This window comes from Herpailurus yagouaroundi, unplaced genomic scaffold, assembly GCF_014898765.1.
Source record: "Herpailurus yagouaroundi ecotype Mexico unplaced genomic scaffold, PumYag 161, whole genome shotgun sequence".
NCBI classification, from domain to species: domain Eukaryota; kingdom Metazoa; phylum Chordata; class Mammalia; order Carnivora; family Felidae; genus Herpailurus; species Herpailurus yagouaroundi.
The window spans coordinates 13,998,089-14,022,254 of record NW_024412402.1 but is presented as its reverse complement, the minus strand read 5'-3'; the positions used below and the strand labels follow the sequence as shown (position 1 = coordinate 14,022,254).

At 47.2% G+C, this 24,166-nt stretch overlaps 2 long non-coding RNA genes across 4 annotated transcripts in view; one reads left to right on the top strand and one right to left on the bottom strand.

The window, feature by feature from the left end:
• LOC121035549 (uncharacterized) overlaps positions 1 to 24,160 on the top strand; it is a 92,303-nt gene extending 68,143 nt beyond the window's left edge. Inside the window, exons 2-4 of the long non-coding RNA XR_005792949.1 lie at positions 4,385 to 4,681; positions 5,859 to 5,960; positions 23,424 to 24,160. This is a non-coding gene — a long non-coding RNA (uncharacterized LOC121035549). The remainder of the gene's footprint in view (positions 1 to 4,384; positions 4,682 to 5,858; positions 5,961 to 23,423) is intronic.
• On the bottom strand, positions 19 to 2,997 carry LOC121035547 (uncharacterized). 3 transcript variants are annotated; one of them, XR_005792947.1, is made up of 4 exons: positions 2,848 to 2,997; positions 2,653 to 2,754; positions 898 to 1,248; positions 19 to 439 (listed from the first exon to the last, which is right to left on the bottom strand). It is a non-coding gene; the product is annotated as an uncharacterized LOC121035547 (long non-coding RNA). The 3 variants fall into 3 exon arrangements; XR_005792946.1 differs by having other exon boundaries at positions 19 to 1,248; XR_005792948.1 differs by having other exon boundaries at positions 19 to 1,152.
• Positions 24,161 to 24,166: the final 6 nt, after the last annotated feature.

Sequence of the window (24,166 nt, the reverse complement as noted above, 5' to 3'; positions counted from 1 at the left end):
GAGAATTTTATTTCTGTGTCTCATCTAATTTTATTTTATTTTATTTTTACTCCTGGGCAAGGTTAGTATGATACATGCCAATCTGGTGAACATATTGGGACCCCTGGAGAGGAGCAAAGTGGCCGGTGTCGGACCATGTAAATGAGCCGGAAATGAGGACAGTGACAGATTCTCGTTTGTGGTGACTTGACTAATCACACTGAAATACCAGGATAGATACAGGACATCAGTTAAGGTTGGGGGGGGGGCGTAGCCCTGAAAGGCTCAATCCGTCCTTTCCTGGAAACACAGCTGAGACGGACATGGCGTCCTCTCAACTTATTCTGGAACATTCAAGAAGGGTCTGCCACTTGACAGATACTTGCTAAATGCTTGCTCTCAGTCCAGGGCTGGAGGAGATGTCAAAACGTACAAGTGGTGAAAGATGCGGTGTGTATGCCTGAAAAGAAACAACGGGAAACTCTGTTCCGTTGTTCGCGAACATTGGTCTCCAGTCTTAGTCAAGGACATGGACTCATCGGCAGATAGTCTCAGTTAAAGTTGGTATGCACAGTGTGCTGTGGTGACAGAAGCCCACTTCTTAGGGCTGGGAGAGGCTGAGTAGGGGATGATGTCTAATTTTAATTTTGACTGAAGAATTATTTAGTGGCTACTAAAACTCTGTGCTCTCTCTTGGCGCGAGGGATTCAAAGAAAGATAAGACAGTATTGATCTTTGAGGAGATCGTGGTTTCATGTAGTAGACAGACAGGTTATGAAGCTCAGTGCCCACTCACACGCACCCACTCAAGCACACACAGTGGCATAGGGTGTAAGTGTAACAGAGTTACTTGATTACGTAGGAGACCAAAAAGAAGGGCCTATATCTTTTTGGAGGGAGGCAAGAAAGGTAGCTTACCCAAACTGTTGGTCAGTAGATTAGCCCCGTGAATAGAATGCTGGGAAGGTGTAGAAGAGGGAACAGCTAATTCTGCCTGAAAGAGGGTCGGCATCGGAGGAGCCGGCGTTGGCTTGGACATCGAAAGTTAAGTGGGATTTTTTTCAGCGAGGTGAGTGAGCTGAGAACAGAAGGCGATTCCAAGGGGGAAATGGCGTGAATCGAGTGTATGCTGTGTCTAGGAGAACGAGGTCTGGTTGGTTTGTCTGGAACTTCCTGGGCATGGAAGAAATTGGAGGACCCCAGGTCAGGGAAGCGGCCTGGGGCCATGTGAAAGCCAGGTTCAGGAATCTGTTGTCTGTTTGTTTGTTCCTGAAAGGCAATGAGGCGCCGTTGTTATTGGAAGTTTTGAAAAGTAAGTTGGGCAATAGAGGGAGAAAGGATTGGGGAGGAGGAAGGTTGAAACGCTGGTTCTCAGCAGTGATGAGCAATACATCAGAATAACCAGGGAAGCTTTGAGCAGAGGACACAGGCTATTTTTTCCCCTCCCTGGTCTTGTCTTTTCCCTCAACCAAGTTTCTGATCTGATATGGGGTGACTGGAAGGTAAATAAGGATATTTTGAAAAGCTTGGCTCGGTGATACTGAGACATCCTGCCCTCTGCCATTCCATTAACCCAGTCGAGAAATGCTCCTGTAAGCCTGAGACAATGGAGTTGAGAAAGGATGATTTGAGTGATGCATGTAAATTGGGATTAATAGTATGGACTGGAGGGGAGTGTGATGGAGAGGAAATATGATAAGTACTTAGGTAGCTAGTGGAAGCAAGTGAGAAACTATTAACTGAAATGAGCCCTAGAAGAGGAACAGCATCTTTGGGCAAGATGATGGATTCGACTTGACACCTGTAGAATTCAAGGTCCCTGTAGGCAGTTAGTAGCATAAGAAGCTGGGGTTCAAGAATACTTACAACCATACACACCTGAGTCAATTATGAAGCAATAGGAAAGACCATATAAAGGTTTTAACAAGGCACCAGAAAAACCCAGAGACAAGGGAGATTTGTATTGGCTGAAACAGATAAGTCGGCATGGAGAAGTGGAACTTGAGATGCATCTCAAAGCGTTAATAGAAAATTCAACTTCAAGAAATGTGGCGATTAAAAATGGAGACGGTTTGCAAAACGGTCCGGGCTGGGAAAGAAAAATGCTGTTTCAGGAGGGCAGAATGGTAATATAAATGGCTTAGTAACAAAACTTCATATACCCTCATTTATGTGTCACTCCTAGCTGGAGCCATTATCATTCACAATTTACACATTACGAAGTAGGTTCAGAGAGGTTAAACAAATGACCCAAAAGGTTCTAAGGGAAACGGTGTGCCTTCACTCTAGAGCCTTTAATCTAGAGTCTTATTCTGATCCATTAGGTTGTGTGTGCTTAAAGGTAGGATTCATCTCTTACATACCCTTAAATACCTCCTCACTAGTGTGTTGCCTGAAAATAGAGGCGGCTCTCAATAACTATCTGTTGAATTAGACTTCTCATTTTTGTGTGTGCGGTGGTCTAATTGTATGCCGTCTATACTTGAGACCAAACATGGAACATAACATTGTAGGACTGGAAAGTACCGTGATGCTTTTCAAACCCAGTCAGCTCACTTTACAGGGCAGCAAGTTACGTCTCAGGAGAGGAAGTAACTTGACTGGGATTTCACCTGCATATCGCAGCTCCTATTGTGAAATCTCACATCTCATATCATCAGAGTGAATCACTACCTTGATCTCCGTTGTTTCTTCAGCTAGGGCTTGTCTTGCATACCATTCAGTCCAAGAGAGTCATGGGTGCAAAGTGTGAGGCCGTCCTCCGTCCTCTGAGCTCTACAGAGTTAGTTGGAAAGGAGAAACATGGATAGGACGTAGGAGGAGTCACCTTTGTTTTGCTGTTTTTTAAATGGAAAAGCATAGTCCCACCTGCTCAGGTCAGATGAGAAGAAATACCATCCCAGGGTAGAGAACTGATGAGAGAGTAACATGAGCCATGGTGGAAAAGGTCCAGAGCTGGGATTTAGGACCTCTGGGGGCACGAACAGGTTGTGAGATGTGGGGGCTCTCTTAGGTTCCTCATCTGGAAATCAGAGGATTAGATTAGATTAGATTTGTCTAGCTTTTGTTTGTCACTTGCCTTCTCAGCTAAACCCCTGCCCAAAGCGGATGAGCTCCTCCTTGCCAGCCAGTGAGGGGAGGAAAGAGCTTGAGACTGCTCTACGCTACCATGAATGGCTCCTAAGGGTGAACAGAGTCCCTTGGGGCCATGTGAACATTGATTGGTGTGCTCCTTGCTCAACCAACCCTTCGAGGGTCCAGACGGCCGATCTGGTCCCTTCAGCCTGATCTTCTGGGCCTGTCCCCGTCAGCCCGTCCTCCTGGCTTGACTCTGCTTCTGGTCTTCTGTGCTTTACCTCAGCTCTACATCCGTGATGCCCGTGATTCATTGATCTCGCTGTCTGCTTGTCTCGTCCTTCCCCTCATGTTCTACACCTTTGATTTTTGAAACAATTTTTTTTAACGTTTGTTCATTTTTGAGAGAGACAGAGCGTGAGTGGGGGAGGGGCAGAGAGAGGGGGGGACACAGAATCCCAAGCAGGCTCCAGGCTCTGAGCTGTCAGCACAGAGCCCGACGCGGGGCTCGAACTCACGAACCGTGAGATCATGACCTGAGCTGAAGTCGGATGTTCAACGGACTGAGCCACCCAGGCGCCCCTGTTCTTTTTTTTCTTTTTCTTTTTTTTTTTGAACGCCGGGTGGTTTTCCGTTGTATGGATATACCACATTTGGTTTATTCATTCACTGCTCGCAGGACATTTGGCTCATTCCCAGTCCGGGGTGATGATGAATAGAGCTGCCATAAACACCTATGCACGAGCGTTTGCATGAGCGTAAGCTTTCTCTTCTCCAGGGCGAATACCCAGGATGGGGAGTGCTGGGTGGATCCCCTTTATATTGATTGCCTCCCACTAGCGAGCCTGTTTGCCCTCCCCGGGGCTTCTGACGCCCTCCGCGCCTCGCTGCCTTCCCTCTCCCTCCGTTGAGCAGCCCCGTCTGCCAAAGCGCTTCTGGCAAGATCCCACGCCACTTTCTGGCGAGAGAGCTCCCAGCATGTGCTGAGACTGGAGCCCATTGCCATTAGTCTAAATCTCTCTGGGCTCTGACTTCTTTGCTGGGATTCGGCTTATTGCACCGGTACCTTAGTTCCCTCTGCTGGCGGATCCACAAAGCTGGCTTTCAGCCTGTGCCAGGGGGGAGAAATGGTAGGTGCGGTGGAAAAAAAGGAAAATCACCGGGGGGTGGGAGTGGGGTGGGGTGGGGGTGGGGAGGGAGGCTGTGGCACGCTACCGTTGTAGTGACAGCCTGACAGGGACACTTCATGTATTTGATGCTACACATATAGATAAACGCTGTAATATTTTTGTGGAGCTCTACAATATTGTGCTTGTCTTCTCCATTGTAGGCAAAGATGGGCTGTCTGGAAAGCTGGACTCAGCCTGGAGCCTGCTACCCAGATTGCGATTTTGTGAAGACTTCCGCATACAAATGACTCAGATGCAAACATTCAGAAATGATCTTGGAGGGCCATCTGGTCCTTGCTGGTTCTGAAAGCTTCATTCAGCCTGGCGGATGGAGCCCGTGCAAAAGAGAGTGAGGGCCCCGCACTGAGGTTTAAATACGTTCCCCTGACCGAGGCGAGAAGCTGACTTTCGAAATAGCTGAGGCTCGAGGGCCGGCTGATGTCGCCTCCCTCTTATAGGTCAGTGCCAGTCTAATGAATATTTCACTGATGATCATGTAGTTGCACGGAGGCTTCAACACACACACACACACACACACACACACACACACACGCACGCACACACGCACACACACACACAGAGTTTTGCGTCATCGGGGAGCATGTGTTAATTTGTTTGGGTGTCTGAAACGGGTGGGAATTAGGCTGACCCAGCATGTCAGGCGGCGAGGTCTATCAGAGCCGTGGGATCATGGGGATGTGTCATATTTAATTCGCGAAGACAGCCTTGCATTTGGGACAGTGGTGCTGATGGGCTCGCCTTGCGCACTGGCTGGCTGCTCGCCTTTTGACCCGAGGTATTATGACTGCATGTTCTGTGGCCAAGGGACAGGGAGCGTCTCCTTGCTGGGAGGCTACCAGGCTTGGATAGGGATGGAGTCCTGTACTCTCAGCCAACGGGTTCTGACCAAGTCCCGGCAGAGACTGGGCATGTAGGGAGAGGGACGCTGTGCACCGGGGAGCATGGCTTTGGGACCGCCACCTCATCTGGCCAAGCTCGTGAAGAGACGCTCCCTGTCTAACCTCTTGTTCCTCTGGGCTTTCGTTTTCTTGTCTGACGGCGGCAGAAGGGGTGGGGGGCACGTTGGCTTCCTTTAGTTTCCGTAGACAGAGCCACAATATGTCGTCCAAGATGACAGGGTAATTCATGCTTTTTCGCTCCCTCGGATGTAAACTTGAGTGCAGGGGCTGCGTCTCTTCTCCACGTACCCCCAGCCTTAGCACAGCATTGAGCCCACCCAACACACGAAAAGGGACCTTACTAAATGCTGAGGAGAGGGACACCTGGGTGGCCCAGTAGGTTGAGCGGCTGACTTCGGCTCAGGTCGTGATCTCGCAGTTTGTGAGTTCAAGCCCCGTGTTGGGCCCTGTGCTGACAGCTCAGAGCCTGGAGCCTGCTTTGGATTCTGTCTCCCTCTCTCTCTGCCCCTCCCCTGCTCGAGCGCGCTCTCTCTCTCTCTCTCTCTCTCAAAAGTAAACATTAAAAAAAAAAAAAACCTTAAATGCTGAAGAGAGCGGCGTGATGTTTTCAAGGCACCCATAAGCTGGGTGAGATATATGAATGTTGGGACCATGGGGAAATTATTTTCCTTTTCCCTCAGTTAATTTGTCTTTCTTGAATTCCCTCTCCATAAAGATGTTGGCGTTCCGCATTCAGTCATTCCCGTCTTTCCACGACTGTGGTGCTCCAGGAGATCTGCCCTACAAGATCTGGAATACCGTCAGATGAAATAAACTGGTAAGTCCTTCTCTGCAAGTTGAATGTTTTGTTTCAAAAGCCGTGCCGGATACCTACAAAGATTTCCTCAGTCCCTAGCGCCCCGGCCCAAAGACGAGAAGCGAAACCTTGTAACGGTCAAAAGCAGAAGTTAATGGTTTAGAACTTTTAGGCCGTCCTGGGCGGTCTCTTCTAGCAAGATGGCGCCTTCAAGGGGTTTCTCACTGTTGAAGCAGAAGTTTAACGTTACCGGTTGTATGATCATCGGGTGAGGCTTATGGTTTGCGAGAGAGTAGGTAGGGCTCTGCCGTGTACCAGCTTTCTTCAGCAACGCTTGCCCTCTGCTCCTCTCAGGATAACATGCTTTCACAGAGAATCTTGATGTTTCCCTGTGAGTGGTTTTATAGGGGCTTCACCTATAGCATGGGCTTTGCTGGGGCCCTAGGGACTTATGTTGGCCCCTGGTAAGTTCACTAATGGCAGTGCCTGTATTTCTATTTTTTTTTTTTTAATTTTTTTTTTTTCAACGTTTATTTATTTTTGCGACAGAGAGAGACAGAGCATGAACGGGGGAGGGGCAGAGAGAGAGGGAGACACAGAATCGGAAACAGGCTCCAGGCTCTGAGCCATCAGCCCAGAGCCCGACGCGGGGCTCGAACTCACAGACCGCGAGATCGTAACCTGGCTGAAGTCAGACGCTTAACCGACTGCGCCACCCAGGCGCCCCTATTTTTTTTAATTTTTAAAAAAAAATTTTAATGTTTATTTATTTTTGAGAGAGAGAGACAGACGGCAAACTGGGGAGGGGCAGAGAGAGAGGGAGACACAGGATCCGAAGCAGGTTCCAGGCTCTGAGCTGTCAGCACAGAGCCCGACGTGGGGCTTGAACTCACGAACCGTGAGATCATGACCTGAGCCGTCGTCAGATGCTTAACCAACTGAGCCACCCAGGGTCCCCCTATTTTTGTAATTTTTGGTAAAATATACACAACATGAAAATTACTACCTTAACCATTTTTAATGACGCTATTACAATATCATTGACTCTGTTTCCTGGGCTGTACTTTTAATCCCTGTGATTTAGAATTGGAAGTTTGTATCTCCTAATCCACCTTCCCTGATATCACCCCTCCCCCTCGTGACTTTCCTTCCCTTTGAAAACTACCAGTTTGTTCTCCGTGCTTCTGGATCTATTTCTGTCTTGCTTGTTTGTTTATTTTGTTTTTTAGATTCACATACCATTTGTCCTCACAGCTTGTTGTCTGTGGCTGGCTGCTGTCACTTAACATAAGGTCCTCAAGGTTCATCCATAGTGTAACATGTGTTAGGAATTCCTTCTTTTTTAAGGCTGAGTAATATTCCATTTCATTCATCCATTCATCCGTTGATGGACACGTGGGTCACTTCTACCTTTTGGCTACCTTGACTAATTCTGCTATAAACATGGGTGTACAAATATCTCTTCAGTACCCTGCTTTCAATGCTTTTGGATGTGTACCCAGAAGTGAGATTGCGGAATCATGGGTAGTTCTATTTTTAAGTGTTGGAGATACCACCACACTGTTTTCCACACTGGCTGCACCGTTTTCCATTCGACCAACAGCGCACGAGGCTTCTGATTTCTCCATACCTTCTCCAATGCTTATTTTCTGTTTTTTGGGGGTAGCAAACCATCTTAAGGTGCACGAGGTAGTATTTCACTGCACTTTTAGTTTGCATTTCCCTAAGGAGTGGTGATGTTTTCGTGTACTTTTTGGCCATTCGTATGCCTCCTTTGCCAAAAATGTCTGTTCAAGTCCTCTGCCCGTTTTGGAATCGAGTTGTTTGTTTTCATTGCTGAGTTATAGGAATTTTTTGTATATTTGGGATCCCTTGTCGGATAGATGATTTGCAAATATTTCCTTCCATTCAGTAGGTTGTTTTTCCACTCTGCCGATCATGTCGTGTAATGCCCAGAAGTTTAAAATTTATATGTAGGGTGATTTATCTATTTTTTTTTTTCTTTTTCTGCTTGGCTTTTGATGTCATATTCAAGAAATCATCGCCAAATCCAATGTCATAAAACTTTCCCCCTATATTTTCTCTTAAACGTTTTATAGTTGGAGGCCTTACATGTGGGTCTTTGATTTATTTTATGTAGCACCTGTTTTTGCCCTTCCTTAGTGAGTTTCTTGAGCATAGAGGCCGCGGCTGTCCATCTACATATTCTTGGCACATAGGACATACCTGGACACGTGGTAGGTGATCAGTAAATCACAGCTGAATGAAACAACTTTATCAGACATGATGAGACTAAACCAAAGAATGTATTTATAGTGACTTTCCATCTCCATAGTAATTATGGCAGACTGCCCTGGGGACCCGTAAAGAAATCTCTGAATTAAGAAAGTAATACTACTTGCGAGGGCTTTTTGGCATTTTACGTATTTACTTTCTCCTGAAGATATATAACGGAATACCCGCACATTTGTCATGCTGGTTGTGTTCTTATCACACTTGACCTTGACCGCCTTTTTCATGCGCTCTGTGAGCAGTTAGCTCTACCATGATGAAACCGTGCAAAGAGATTGTTTCTCCCGTCCACGTGGGTCCCCAACACCCCGGGTGGGTCGGTGGAGGAGGTGATAAGTTAGCTTCATGACCTTGGGCAAGTTATTTCCCCATCTCAGAGCCTCCTTCAGTTCCTTCATTTATGAAATGAGCAAGAAACACATAGGAGAGTCCTTCTAGTTCGAAAATCATCCAGTATTTCAAACCGAAGTAGAAACTCAGCCTCCTCTGGGGAGAAACAAAGATAAGCTTCACCACCGTCTGGCTGGCAGAGAGGACCTGAGAGCCAGGTAGAGAGAAGGCTGGACCCTATCACTGGCATTACGTTCCTGCTCACGCCAAATGTGCTCCAGGGAAGGGGACGGTTTGTGAAAATAGTCATACCATTGTTGTCCTTGCACCGGGGACGTCTCCACGTCTCAGAGACTCCGGAGCCAATGGTCTTGTACGTGGGCACGCGTGCGGTGCGACCAATTCAAAAGATAAGGGGCCTCTGGGTCACAATGTTAGTTACAGCTGTGAAGGTCACCCCACCTCTAACCCCACACATCCCACGTGTCTTCTGGTGAGTTTCAGCCACGTTTCAGAGACGGTTTAGACACTGGCCCCCTCGTGGGCTCCTCTGTGAGGTACCCTGTGTATACTAGCATCTGATTCTGAGGTCTCCCTTCTGCCACAGCCATTCCTGGACCTTTCTGAGACTGGGCACTGGGGCTTCTTCATGGTGCCAGTCAAACAGCAAGGACTACCGAGGGCATTGGGGAAATCTGGATTCTGATCTCCACTCTTCCCTCTGCGTGAGCTCTGGGCAAGTGAATTACCCCTCACTGGGAATGGGTGTTGACAAGTGTCAAATAGAAGGGATTGTATCTACTGTTTTAAGCAGGGAATTGGGTTGTCGAAAGAGGGAAGAGTAGAAGGAACTACCTTTATCGAGCGCCTTCTGTATGCAAGGTCCTCTGCCAACTGCATGTACAAGCTGTTATTCTGTTCAATACTCAAAACAGTTCCATGAAGGAGCCCTTGTTAGACTCGTCTTAGGATGGGAGAATTGATGCTCAGAGAGGTTAGGGGACTTGTTCAGAGTCACACAGCTTGTATGCAGCAGAATCAGGATTCTTGTGCACACCTAGTGCACATTTTCTCCTCTTAGGGCTCCTCAGAAGGAGGATCGCAACCTCCTGAGCCTTCTGGCTTTTACCTTTGCTGAAGAGCAGATGCCGCCTACGTTCCCCCAAAGCCACATTTTCCAGAGGAAGAAGAAACTTTTGGTCAAATTGCCAAATGCGGAGTGTTGAGGGGGGCTGCGTCAAAATTGCCCCAAAGACAAAGATCCAAGCGTAAGCAGGGCTTCATTTATCTGTGATTCCAACTCACAGTCATTTCTTTTGCTCTGTCTTCCTTTCTCTGAACATATTCTTCGCAAATGCGTTTTCACCGGGGGCCCTGGTGAGGGTGATGGGGTCCAGATTCCTGCTCTGGGGCCCTGGACTCACAAAGGCCAAGTTGACGTCCATTCCGCATCTGGCTTATTTGATTCCAGAAGAGTGCTGAGGTCCCCTGAGAGAGCCAGGAGAGATTTGCCTCCTGCAGAGGTTTGGATAAGCCTCAGCTAATCTCCGTGGCTTCTTAAGGGCACACCTGCTTGTCTGCGAGCCAGCAGCCTCCTTGCTCATTTCCCGTGGGACGGCTGGGGTCAGAGGGCCTCCAGAAAGCCTTTTATCCCCCACCGCCCCACCAGGCCCCCCGCAGCAGCACCTGGGTCCACACATAAGACTTTCTTTGAGGGGAGGTCTAGACGTTGCCCCTCCCAGAATGGGGGCCGGTGCCCCTTTCCCTCTTTCCCAGGCAGCTTGCTTGTTCCTTCCTTCTAAATAAGCATTTAATTCAAGCCTTATCATGCATGGCTCAAACTTTATCCCGCCGGGGCTAAGCTGATCTGAATTAGTTTCTGGGCTGCTGAGCTGTGAACGCATAGTAGGTGCTCAGTAAATAAAGATGGCGTCTGGTTGTGATCTGCCTGGGACGCCACGAAACGCTGTGAGCTTTCCATCTGCTACGTCGCCCGGATGCGATGGTAACGCTGATAATATAACACGTCAGAGAATTCAAGTCATCTGGTCAGCCTTGGGAGTTAGGGATTCTTTCCTCCCACCTTTCCCAAATCTCATTGTCCTTCTTAATTACCCTTTAGAAGTAGCTAGTAGTGAAGTTGATTTGTATTCTATGAGCATTCCGCTTAAGATGGGCAGTCAGGGACTGTTGTTTGACATAGGAAGCTCTCAGGTGTTTGCCTTCTTGCTTTCTTTCCTTCCTCCTTCTTCCTTCCTTCCTTCCTTCCTTCCTTCCTTCCTTCCTTCCTTCCTTCTTCCTTCCTTCCTTCCTTCCTTCCTTCCTTCCTTCCTCCCTCCCTCCCTCCCTCCCTCCCTCCCTCCCTTCCTTCCTTCCTTCCTTCCTTCCTTCCTTCCTTCCTTCCCTCTCTCCTCCCTTCCCCCTCCCTTCCTTATCCCCATCCCTCCCTCCCTCTTCCCCCCTCTCTATTTTTTGTATATAAAATGGGGGCATAGACCATTTTCGACGAGGGTGCTATGAATGGTAATCTGTAAGGGTATGGCTGAAAAGAATCTAATTTAAAAAGCTGTGATCCTCTCTTCCTTTGAACTCCCCAATTGTTCTGCAGGTTTGTAATTCCACTTGTCCCTAATTCCACTAATATTTGTTAAGCCCTTATTCTAAGTCCCTGGGCTGAGTAAGAGGGGGATGAACCCAGCCCCATGGAAACCAGTTTACCTAGGAAGCTAGGCCATTGGAATTAACATGCTAGAGCCATGTGTGGGTTGGTGGCTTATTTGAGTATTAAAGAAGGGGGCGGGATAAATAAATATCAGTTCTTCTGGTCACGGGCACAATATCACAAGCTTACACATATTTCAGTTACCTTCCCCAAACCATGCCAGATAAACAGTGTCAACCCCATATTATAGATGAGGACATAGAAGCCCAAAGGCATTGAGTAACTTGCTAAGTTGGTTACAGAGCTAAGACTATAGCCTGGCTGATGCAACCAGTACTCGGAAATCCAGGTGTGATTTGAACCCGGCCCTAGATCTGAACAACCCTCGGGTTCTAGCCTCTTCCATCTACACAGAAAGCCAGCTGCGATGGAGACAGAGAATGCTGTGTAGGGAGTCCCTTTAAAGAGTTAAGGCTCCAAAGTGACTTTTAAAGGGGGACGCATGTAAAGATAATTTACCAGCTAATTGCTAATCTTCCCTTTCAGTTTGGATTGTATACATATCAGGGTGTGTGGTGACTTTCAGCTGTGGGTTTTAGTGATTTTAGCTGGAGCACGCTACCTTTTCCTGTGCCTGCAGCATTCTGTTAGGATGCTGCTTCCTGCTCACTGAAATGCTTTGGCATTGTCTCTCGCCTGATATGTACACAAATGAATGTTCCACACCTCCCTTTTCCCCAGTGGAGTGCACAAACAACAAGCAGACAGACACTATCTAAGATTAGGCTGCAACTCAGGGCCCATAATATTGTGGCAGAAAGTAGAAAATAAAACAGCCAGTGCTGGGTGCAGGATAATAGCATAATAGGATAAGTGTGAGAGAGTCAGGAGGCGGTAATGGCCCTGGAGATGTAGAAATTCCGGGAAAGTAGGGCGGTATAAAAGCGGAGACGCCATCTGTGGGATCCAAGCAGTTGTGAGAGACTCTGAATGACACAATATGGAGATCTGTTACACAACACACAAAATAGTAGTAAAGTAATCATCTGGCCTTAACAATTGTCGGGCACTCTTTGAAACGCCACCTTCCTGGCCACCAACACCGGGGTAGCCGCGGATAAATGGCAAGGTTGTAAATTGCCGCCTCCTTTGGCCAATTAAAATTGCAGAAAGCGAGAAGCCAAAAAATCGATGCCTCCTCCCTTCGCCAGATGGACTCTGGGCTCGACCAGCAGTGGGCACAGCACACGCTCTCAGGCCATCTCCTTCAGGGACAATAAACAGGTAGTTCAGAGGGATGGAGAAGGAAACTCCACTTTACTGAATGAACGCGTGTATGTGCCAGGCGTGACGGCTGGCATTTTGTGTAGATGATCCCATTTGGTCCGCAGAGCGCCACTTGGAGGTTGGTGGCATCGTTCCGAGATGAAACAGGAAGACACTGAGCCTCAGAGAAGGAAAATGACTTGCTCGTCTTGACCTGGGTGGGGGAGCCAGGATTCTCATTTGGGTCTGGATGACTCTCAGGTCCCCGCTCTTTCTGCTACCACCCCTGTTTCTCAGAGGTGGAACAGTCCGTAAGTGAGTTATGTCTGCTCGTCGGAGATCCTTTTCCAAATAGACATTATCCATGAAAGTTTCTGTGGACGGGAAATGCGTCTCTTTAAGTCTCTGGGAATCTGGAATCAACTAACCAATCAACTAATCAACTTTCAAGTAATTGGAATGATCCTTCTGTATTTCGGTTTTAGGGGAGAGAGACAGAGGAGAGGCAAACCACTGAATGTAGGATTGTAGACAGAGCCTTAACTTCTTGACTTTACATTTATCTCAGTACAATTTTTCAGTTCAATATGCTCTACCTTCTACTTAAGTGACTTACGATGGCTAAAGTTGAGAATGATGACCCAGAGGGGTGGCAAGGACCTAAATCATTAAAGAGGACCAGAGAAGCGCATAGAAGGAAGAGTACTGGGGCGCCTGGGTGGCTCAGTCAGTTAGTTAAGCGTCCGACTTCCGCTCAGGTCATGATCTCCCGGTTCATGAGTTCAAGCCCTGCGTCAGGCTCTGTGCTGACAGCTCAGAGCCTGGAGCCTTCTTCGGGTTCTGTCTCCCCCTCTCTCTGCCTCTCCCTCACTCACGATTGGCCTCTCTCTCTGTCTCAGAAATGAATACATGTAAAAAAAAATTTTTTTTAAACGAAGGAAGAGTACCGATTTTGAATGTCTTAAGAATATAGGCTTGAGTCCCCGAGCAGCCACGTAGGTCCTGGCTCCGGGCAGACTGATCACTGAAAACTTCAGTTCCATCAGCCTCCATGGAAGGTGGGTGTGGGGTACCTCAAAAGGTGGTTGTGAGAAATTGATAAGCTAGCATGTGGCTAAATCACCTTGCATAGAGGCTTATGCATCGGACCTGCTGAGTAAATCCTAGTTTCCTTCCGAAGGCCGAAGAGTAATTTTTTAATCACAAGTAAAACAAAGTCGATATTGGCCGTATGATTTTTTTTCCTTGTTTTCTTTTTTTTTTTTTTTCTATGAGTGCAGCATCTGTGAAATGGGTCAGGAGGGTTGGGGAGACACAGACCGCTGGCCTCAGCAGAAGGGTCCTGAGAAGTGTGCTCCCAACGTGGAATTGAAGTCTTGGAAATCGACACTGCCTCCTGCATCCTTTGTATTTCTGTTAGCGTGGGTTCTTACAACAATGTGTCATACGATAACAATGAAAATGTGGCGGTTTGAGCAAGCCACAATAGAATTTGCCAGTTTATCCCCTTAGTTCAACCACCCAAGCTTCTCTGAGGAGACTTGGCCGAGGGAAGCAAATGGCGTAGTGCCACGCTTCAACCTCCATGCCCCGTGCGTTTCCCTGTAAGCCATTGTTCTCTGCCTCCACCCTCCGCCCAGACAGCTCAGTGGCCTTTGGAGACATTTTGTCCTTGTTTCTGTGCATCAAGATAGGTCAAGGACACAACCACTGACTCCGACATGATGAAGACCGTGAGGAAGAGAGAGGCTTTGAGAAACCCATTTAGTGGCATTTACAAGCGAGCCGTATGTAGAGCTGTGTGGCACTGAGTTAAGGCCACTCTCTGACTTCGTAGTGAGTCAGCGCTGGCGTGAGTCCTGGGTTTACTGCTTACAAACCTGGGATGTAGGAAATGTGGCTTAACTTCATCAAGTCTTAGTTTCCTTGGTAGTAAAATGGACCTGGCTCGTGTGATAAGTCCTCAGTAAGTTTAAGTCATTAAATAGAATTTGCTTTCTGTTGATCCTACTGTTCCTGACTTCATTTAGCTACCTCCCAGTCTCTTCTGAGACAGATGTATGGTTTGTCCTCATCATTCTCAAAATAGCTCACACTCTCCGTGTTTTCTCCTTGAATTGGCCAGATGGGCGCTAAACTATTTGGGGCTTCTCAGTGGGAGACAACACAACAACTAGAGTACCACCCCTGGCTCCTGCTCTTTCTCTTCTTGCCTCTCTTCCTCATTCTCCCCTCCCAGGGAGAGGGTGTCATAGGGGCAATGCCAGTATGGTAGATGTAGGGCTTCCATCAGGAGCCCTGAGCACGGAGAGCGTTTTATCTAAATTTGCAATGATTTGTTTCTCACTGCAGACACTGCTATTTAGCATTATTGATCTCCTGTGTCTACTGAGCCACGTCAGATGTCTTTGACCCTGGTTTGCACCAGGAGCAGTCAAAGGGCCGCCTGAGACCATCTGGCATTGTGATTGAATTCAGTTCCTCTTTATGTTTGCCTATGCCGTTTTGTTCTGCCTTGAAATGGTTTATGCCATTGCAGGTGGGGTCCAAAGTGCACATGACTTTGTGTCATGCTTTTCACTATAGTAATGGCTTCCCTGGGTTGGAATCGCTTTCCTGCATGGCTTCTACTGTCCCAGGGAGGGAAGGGCTCTCAAAGCTTGCATTTCTTCTCCAGGAAGTTGCCAGTATGCTTTCGGAATGAAACTAGAAGAGGCTGGAGAAGACATTCGTTAATCAGCACATAGAAACCGAAATGATAGGGTGAGAGAAACAGGAAAACGGGAGTCTAGACCAAAAGTAGGGATGCCATATTGTTTTCCGTGTTTCTTCTTTTTTTTTATTTAAAAAAAATTTTTTTTAACATTTATTTATTTTTGAGACAGAGAGAGACAGAGCATGAATGGGGGAGGGGCAGAGAGAGAGGGAGACACAGAATCCGAAGCAGGCTCCAGGCTCTGAGCCGTCCGCCCAGAGCCCGATGCGGGGCTCGAACTCACGGACCTCGAGATCGTGACCTGAGCTGAAGTCAGACGCTCAACTGGCTGAGCCACCCAGGCGCCCCTTCCGTGTTTCTTCTTAGAGTTGAAAGTTTTCCTGAATTACTTTCTAGGGCCTTAATGAGAAAAGATGTCAGGAGAGTTTTTTCTTTACCTTTACCATTCAAAGAACAGCTAGCAATATTGGTCTCCCCAAAGTGTGCTTGCCCATCAAACATCTCTACTCCAGCTTGCCACATTTCATGAGCCCAAACCTGTTTCTTTTCCCTTTTAATTTGGATCCAAGCCACCTGCCCTTTGTGCTGTCTCACGATTATTGCTTCCAGACATTTTGAAGCCCTAAGGTCACTCAGAGAGGAGAGTAATATCCCGGGGGAAGGTAGACCAGCCCTGCTTGAAACATTTAATTTTCATAAGAGAGTGATGATAACTTGAATAAGGAGCAAGTATATTGCAGAGAATTAGGCTCCTGGTCCACAGAGAAGGGATCAATAAAGACTCTCTGAGCATGGTGAAGTAAATCAAAGAGTTGGGGTAATTACTTAAGAAATTTGCTCTAAAACCTCTGCTCAGGAGGGGCTTAATTTGATTGCTTACTTCCAATTTATTGTCCATTCAATTCATCAACTCAGTCGGATTTTACTTGTGTAGGCCCAACGCATGTGTGTGTGTGTGTGTGTGTGTGTGTGTGTGTGTGTGTGTGTGTATGTATGTATGTATGCATTTTTCCAGAAGGGTGGAGATACAGCGATGATCCTCTACCAATTGTCTCATCGTTACTCTAAAATCCATTTCGTTGTGGAACTAGCAGTATCGTCAAGATTGTTAGCAAATCGGTGCGTTACATTATCGTTCCTAGAAGGCGAAAGACAAAGAGTTGGCTGTCACACCGTAACCCTTAGTAGAGTTTTCTCCTTACGAGAGAATCATTTTATGTTTTTGCTGGCATGGCTAGCACCAAGCATCCCAGTACATCACATGCACTCTGTTGCTTTAACTTGTCGCCATGACAACCTCAACATTCTCCCACAGTAGCAAAATTTAAACATGTCTCTATGAATCTGAAGGAACATAAAAACCCTGCTAGCGTCAGTCCGTTCCATATAGCGTTCGGAGATGATTTCCGTAATAACGGTGAACTGGGTGTAATTTCGTGAGACGCCATCCCTGCTTAACCTTTCCCCTGCAAAGTACAAAATAATCGGGCTCTTTCATAGGGAAATGGCGGGCTGCCCCATTTAGTTCTTCGTTAGCTCTTGAATGGATATATATGCCACTGTATTAGGCTCAATGTATTAGTTAGGGTGTGCTCAGATAACAAATAGACCCTACAGTATGTAAAGATTTTTTTTTTTTAAATAGGAGTCCATTTCTTCCTCTTGTCCTGGTCCAATACATTGCTTCTAGTCCGTAGTAGCTTTCTTCCATGCAGTGATTTCTGAGCCCTCATCACGCAGGCAGCATCTCGCCTCATCAAGTTTTGCACCTCGCTGGTAGCGGGCAAAAGAGAGTGTGGCTGTGTGGTGTGTTACAAACACCTCAAGGTCAAGTACCTCCCTTCCACTCACATTCTACTGAGTGAAACTCGTCCTGTGGCCAATCTAGATGTAAATGAAGCCGGAAAAAGTAGTCCCTAGCTTGGCAGGAACTTCTTAGCAGCAACTCTGTGTTAGAGAGGGAGAATCACGAGGTTTAATAGATAGCTAGGTAGTTCTGACCTCGTGTAAATACAAAGAACGGGGGGGGGGGTGGCGCCTGGGTGGCTCAGCTGGTTCAGTGTCCGACTTCGGCTCAGGTCGGGATCTCGCAGCTTGTGAGTTCGAGCCCCGCGTGGGGCTCTGTGCTGATAGCTCAGAGCCTGGAGCCTGCTCCGGATTCTGTGTCTCCCTCTCTCTCTGCTCCTCCCCTGTTCACTCTCTCTCTATCTCTCAAAAATTAATAAACACTACAAGAAAAAAAGAAAGAAAGAAGAGGGAGACGTGCTTCAAACACATGAAGGGGTCACAGTTTGGGGGGAGAATGTCACGTAACATGGATGTGCTGTGGTAAAGGGATGAGCTGAGTGACACGGGGGTGACTTCTGCTCAGCAGGATTGGGAAAGTTGGCGTCACCGCCTTTATAGTAGCTGCACCTTGGACGGATAAAGAGAACCGTCTTATGGTAATTTTTAAATAATAGACTTGCTTAAAAGCATGTGTGTACGAATGGGAGGCTGGAGGAGATGGGACTGAAGAAGAATAATTAGATAATGTCGTTGTCCCCGTTGGTTCTTAAGCGATAAGCCTGTATTTCTCCCTCACTCTCCACTTGCCTTATCACGAGTGGGTGACCTTGATGAGACACTTTCAGCACAGTATCTTTGGTTCCTTTTAATCTCCTGTCAGTTGCTATCACTGTCAGCATGACCTAGCTCCAGTGAAAAATTCAGCTTTCATTGCAGCCTTACCAGGAATGCTAAATTATGAGGAAATGTCAGGATGGGAGGAAGCTATAAACACCGTGGACACATTACTTATGGGGGTGACTGAAGGACACAGATCTCTTCCTTCGACATTGCGAGGACTAAGAAGACCTGTATTTTGACCTTCTGGATCTTTCTACAGCCTGAGTCGATACGACTTGTCACTTGAGCACTGCCTTTCTCTAACGCTGATTGCTGTTGTACTCTAGCCAGGTGAATTGCAACGGATGTTTACTTGCCTGGAGTAGGAATGACCTACAGTCAACAGTTTACCAAAAGGCACCAGGCTCCAGGCATAACTTTCAGCGGGGCGGTTGGCAGGTTTGTGGTTGTAATGTTCTTTGAAGTCTGTTCATGGAGCAGACACCAAAATGAAATGCTCTCCGTGAAAACGCTTTGAAAAGTTGCAGGGACTTCAAATACGCATGAAAGAAGATACGGAGTAATTATTACTCACACTTTATTTTTTATTAAGTTTATTTATTTATTTTGAGAGAGAGAGAGAGAGAGAGCATGAGCACATGTGGGGGAGGGGCAGAGAGAGAGCGGGAGAGACAGAATCCCGAGCAGGCTCCGTACCATCAGCGCAGAGCCCGATGTGGGACGTGGACCCACGAACTGTGAGATCCTGACCTGAGCTGAGATCAAGAGTAGGACGCGTAACCGACTGACTTACCCAGGCGCCCCTGTTACCCACACTTTAAATGGAGACTTTCCTTAGTGACATTTATATGAAGTGCTTCGACCAATCTCTCTTACCTTAAGGACAAGCAGAATTTGGATTCGTGTGAAACGTTTTTAGTGATTCTATGGGATGCTAGTCGACCATAGTGAGTATGGCAAGAGATATGAATGCAAATAAACAGACAATAGAAATTGAGGCAGATATTCAGACAACTGGATCAAAGCCCCTTACCTATGAATTACTGTACATTTGTATATATTTGCTTGGTTTTCAGATCTTGGCCCTTAGATTCTGGCTGTGGCTTCGCTTCTTCTTTACTCCAAAATAGTCACTTGAAAGCCGAAGCCTTTGTATAAACCTTTAAGTGCATAGCTGAAATAATGTCCTGTATCCCACAGTTTTCTGGAAGTCTTGGATTCTAAGGGTATGCACTGAGGATTTATGCTTTTTATTATGATTGCTTTTGATATACCTCACAGTTGATGACTTGCACGGTAGAATTTGAATCATGATGTGGCCCCTCCGGCCCCTCCCCCTCCCGACTTCCTTCCACCCTACTTTTTCCTCCCCAGACTTTAATCTTTCCACATTCAGTACTTGGAGTAAAACCTGTGTGGAGACATCAAGGAGGGAGATTTGAGGTCCTAGACCTCAAAAAGAAGACCAAAGATCTCCTCCACTCTCTTAATTTATGTCCGTTCAACACTAATGACGTACTGGTTGAACAATATAACCTTTTTACTGAGTGAGGCTTTAGTTTCTGTTTTGACGGTTGATGGAACAGGTGAGCCCAAATTTCTAAGGTATGGCGCGCTCTAAAATTACTTACCTCGACTTTGCCCAGAGAAGGACACCAGCTGAGGTTCCGCTAAGGACAGATATTTCATTGGATGAATGGGGGCCGAGCGAATTTATCATCAGGTCATCAGGGTGCACGGAGCAGGCCCTCAGGGCTCAGGCAGCACAGAGGATCACTGCAAGGTGTGGGGGTCACGCAGAGTACAGTCGACTCTTGTTTCAGGAGTTTCTCCATGTATTCAACAGGAGGTCTCTCCGGGAGGGATGCGATGTCCCGGTGATGTCCACATCCCAGAATAATCTCGCGATTTGCCTGTGAGGTCATTGAATCATGCAAGTTCACAGCTGTGAAGTGATACTAGAAGTCATTTAGCCTGACTTTCCAACAACTGAAAGGCTTCCTCATATGGTATCCTTGACTAAGGGCCTTTCCGTTTCTGTGTGGACCTTGAAGTCCTGTCGGTAGTGAGAACACGCCGTCATTTTGTCTCTCCCAGCTAATTGTAAGTTTCCAAAGGAGCTCCGAGTGGCTAACATTAAGATCAACTAGCTAATGTAGATACCAAGAAGACTTTTCATTAGAGCCGTAGCAAATTTTCTACATTTGTTTTTGCAGAACTACAGACAGTGAACTGCTTTGATACTAAGCAAGCAACCTGCAGTGTTAGGAAATAAAACCTTCTTCGGTGTCACATACATAGCCAATTTAAGGCCTTTCTCAAACCTGAAGTGCCCCCATTCTGAAGATGTCTGAACGTGGATTGAGAATCAGTCTGGAAAAGAATTGGTACCCCTGACTGACACAGAAATCTCGTAATAAATTCTTATTCTTATCTTTCTTTTTTGTGTCACATTCTTTTCTTCACTTCTAACCCCCATTCTTTTTTTTTTTCTTCTACTATTCTTTCCAGCTCTGATCTGTTCTATATATAGTCACCTTTTGATTAACTGTGACAATTAAAAATTCTAGGCTATCTTTACCCATTATTATCACACATATTACGAATATGGAATGTGGGTATCTGGGGGGCAAACTAATTATGAATTTATCTTCGGCAAAATCAATTTTAGAGGAGTGTGCGTGTGCCCACGTGCCTCTTTGTGTGTGTAGAGAGGAATTATAATATTACTCAAACACAGACGTTTTAGAATTATCATCTCTAAACTTTTCCATTGCAGTGTTCCTCTACATTTAGGACCAGCCATCCAGAATACATTATGCCTTCTATTTCTCTGGCCTTAGAAATAAGTGTAAAATATGTCAATCATAAATTTGTTTTTAAAAAGCCCAGAATGCAAACGTGTCTTACTACTCAGCGTCACCTTGTTTTTGCAGCTTACCTGGAGTAGGCTGTATCACATCTTGGGCAAATAAGCTGGTGGCTGTTTTGAGGGCTTACCTAGGTATCTCTTTATTCTAGCTAACACTTGGAAAACGGCAGTGATAAATGATCGTGTACTTCCTGGGAGCACGAGTGTGTTTCCAAGGGTCAAGCACATTGAGTGGCTTCTGTTGCTGCTCTAGAAAGGCAGAAATCGGGAGCCACAAGACAGAACAATAGAAAAAGCCGGAAGTTAAGTAGGGAGCAGATCGGCCCTGAGCTGGGAGGTGCTGAGTAGCAGGACCCTTGTGCTTTCTAACAGATAGTCTTTCACAGCCGTTCGTGAACTTGGTGAACACGTAACCTTGGGACCTAGGGGCGCAGGGCCTTTGAGAGGGCTCTGAGTCCTCTGTAGCTGCTTATGTCAGAGCGCAATGTGGGGGAGATCCTGGAAGAAAGCTCCTCCATTGTCCCTCAGACGCATTTTTGTCATCTTTCTCCCTCAGAGGCATTTTCTGTAATTATCTGCTTTGCCACTTAAAAAGCCCTTTCCTGGCATTCACTAATGAAGCCCACAGTTCCATGGATCGTGCTCCCATTTTTCAGAGCTTGGGTTATTAGATGCAGAGAGGTTAGGGTAATTGCCCAAGAGCAGACTGTTTTCTATCTGAAACGAACCTAGACATTTAGGATGCTAGTTCGAAAACGTTACTCCCTTTCTGGGTCCGAATTGGAGTCCTTTTATGTATGGCTTACGGACTGATGTCTTTATTCGTTCGACACGCCATTTACTGCATATCTTTTAATACTGGTTAGGTGGGAGAGAAATTAAGGTAAGTGTAATGTGGTCTCCACCATCCAGGACTAAAGACTGAAAGAGGAGAGAGACGTAAACGAAACTAATTGCAAGACGGCGCGACTAATGTAGTAAGGGAGGGATAAGTGAACGAGTGCAGGTGACCGAGCCCCGGCTCTGCCTTGGCGCCTAGGGGGTCAGAGGAGGTGGTCAGGGTTCTGAAGGGTTAGTAAGAGTTTGCCAGCCGGCCCAAAAGGGGAAATGGCATCTCCATCGGGAGCTGCCCAGACAGCGTCCAGCAACATCCTTGCTTCTTTTCCCGGAACTGTCCGTGCCGAGAAGGTTAGAACCAGCTCCTGGGAGCTGTCTCACCGCCCCTCCATTATCAAAATGTCTCTCTGTCTCCTTCCGTCCCGTCTTCCCTCTTGAATCAGAGGCAGGAGCGCGTCCCTCTTGGCCGAGGCCACAGCCCCCGCTGGAGCCACCCCACAGAAGCTGTGCACGTTCTCCGCTCATTCATAAATTGTCCACAACTGTCTCCCGCACCTTCGCTCTTTCTCTACGCGCAAGTTCCATTCTGATAACAAACAAAGGACTCTCGTCTGGGAGGGGAAAAATCCTTTGAACTGGCATTCCTCTCTTGCCTCCCTTTTGTTACTAACCTTTTCAAAAGGGAAGTCTACAGCGACTGGTGTCGCTTCCCTACCATCCCTTGTCATTTGGCTTTACCCTCCGCCCTCCGTGGTATCTGCGCTCTCCCTTAACTGCGCTCCTCGCTGTGCTACATCCTAGTTGTTCTGAAGGTTCCTCCACCTTTCCATCACTGTAGTACCTGGCGTGGCCGGCCACCGCCTACCCGCTTCTTTCCGAACTCTTTTCCTCTTGCTTCCACGACGCAGCACGCCCCTGCTTTTCTTCACGGTTCCCTTTCCTTGACGTCCCCATTTGGGTTGGGTCAATCTCATCAGCTCTTCTTTGGGTACTTTTATGATTTTTCTTTCTCCGGAGACTTCTCATACGTCAGGTTGCCTTCCAGCGTTCTTTTCGAGGGTCGTGTCTGATTCGTTGTGACGAGAAGCAGCACCCCAGAGTGGTTGGGAGTACAGCTTGCTTGAGCCACCCTCCCATCTGTTGGAATCCTGGCTTTGCTGTGTGGCCCTGGGCAAGTGACTTAACTTCTCTGTGGCCAAGGTTTCTTACCTGTAAACTGGGGATGATAATACCTTTCCTAGTGTCGTGAGAATCCAGTGAATTGAAATAAAACACGTAAAGTGTCCGGAACAGTGACTGGCACGTGCTAAGAGTCTAAACGTGGCCATTAGCTGTATTTGTGTCCACCGTGTCACCCAGCTCAAGAATAATATTACTTAAACGCACTTATTTAAAAAGTAAATAACTATAAATCATAAGCATCCCGTAACTTTATTGTTATTATTGAGAGCTTACTCTTGGTAGACCTTGACCCAGGCACTTTTCTTGCTTTATCTCAACTTCCCTCACAACTGCCTTAGAAATGGGAGCCGTTAGGATCTCCATTTTGAAGATGAGGTGACACAGTCTCCGAGAGGTTAGGTGGCTTGCCCAAGTTCAAATAGCGTGTAGGGGAGCTGACCTGACTCCAGGGCGATGGTTAAGAACCATGTTCGCGACTGGGCTCTTTGTAGGCGTTCCCATGGTGCCAGCTGGCGGTCACATTCAGGAGTGTTCCCGGCCTCCCGCTAACGCTTAGCTTCCTCTTACTCTGTAGCGTGTGAAACGTTAGAAGGCTTTGCAGAGTGGTAAAGCCAAAGTTGGGATTGTATCGCTATCACATCTTAAGTGTCCGGAGGGAGGGGGGACCTATCTCTTACTTATTTTGTGTGTCCTCCACAGCCTCTGAGGGAGCTCTGGGTTCCCATGATTCTTACTGATACGTACAACAGGCAAGAACGTTGGACGGAGCCAGATTTAGTTGTCAGGACCTCAGTCACATACTGCCTCACCCTCGTCTCCACCCGGCACCTCCTCTGAGAAGCCTTCCAGGATCCCACCCCCTGCCACCACCCCACTTTCTTCTACCTTCACATCAGAATTAGCCACCCCTGGCCTTCGCTGTCTTTCCCAGGGCTCTCGGGACACCGGTCCCTCAAATGACATAATCCGGTCCGCTTCAGTGTTGACCACTTAACTCCTCCTCCTGCCACAGGTCAGGGACCTAGTCTATCCTTTTTATATTCTTTGTGCCTGGCACTTAGAGGGGTCTCAGTAAATACTAATCCAATAAGGGAACGAAGGAGGCTTCTCAATAAGCTTTCTGGGTTTCCCTAAGAGTTTGTAGATTGCAGGAGCACCGGATTCCTTGGGGGCGTCTTCACATAGGAACAGGGAAAGATTTAGAGCCTCTGTGAACGTATTTTCTGAGTATGGGTGGCAGGGAGTGTGTGGTCAGGCGTTCTCTGGTATGGCTAACTGGGTTGTGTCCCTCGGCTCTGCTCGCCTTCTCCCTGCGGCTAATGCAGAAGCACCGTCCACATCACCACCTGCACCCAGCTGAGGCGGCCATGACACCAGTGTCTGTAGACCTTTTGGCCATACCTCTTGGCCGCGCCACCTTTAGAAATGAGCTCCCGTTCCCG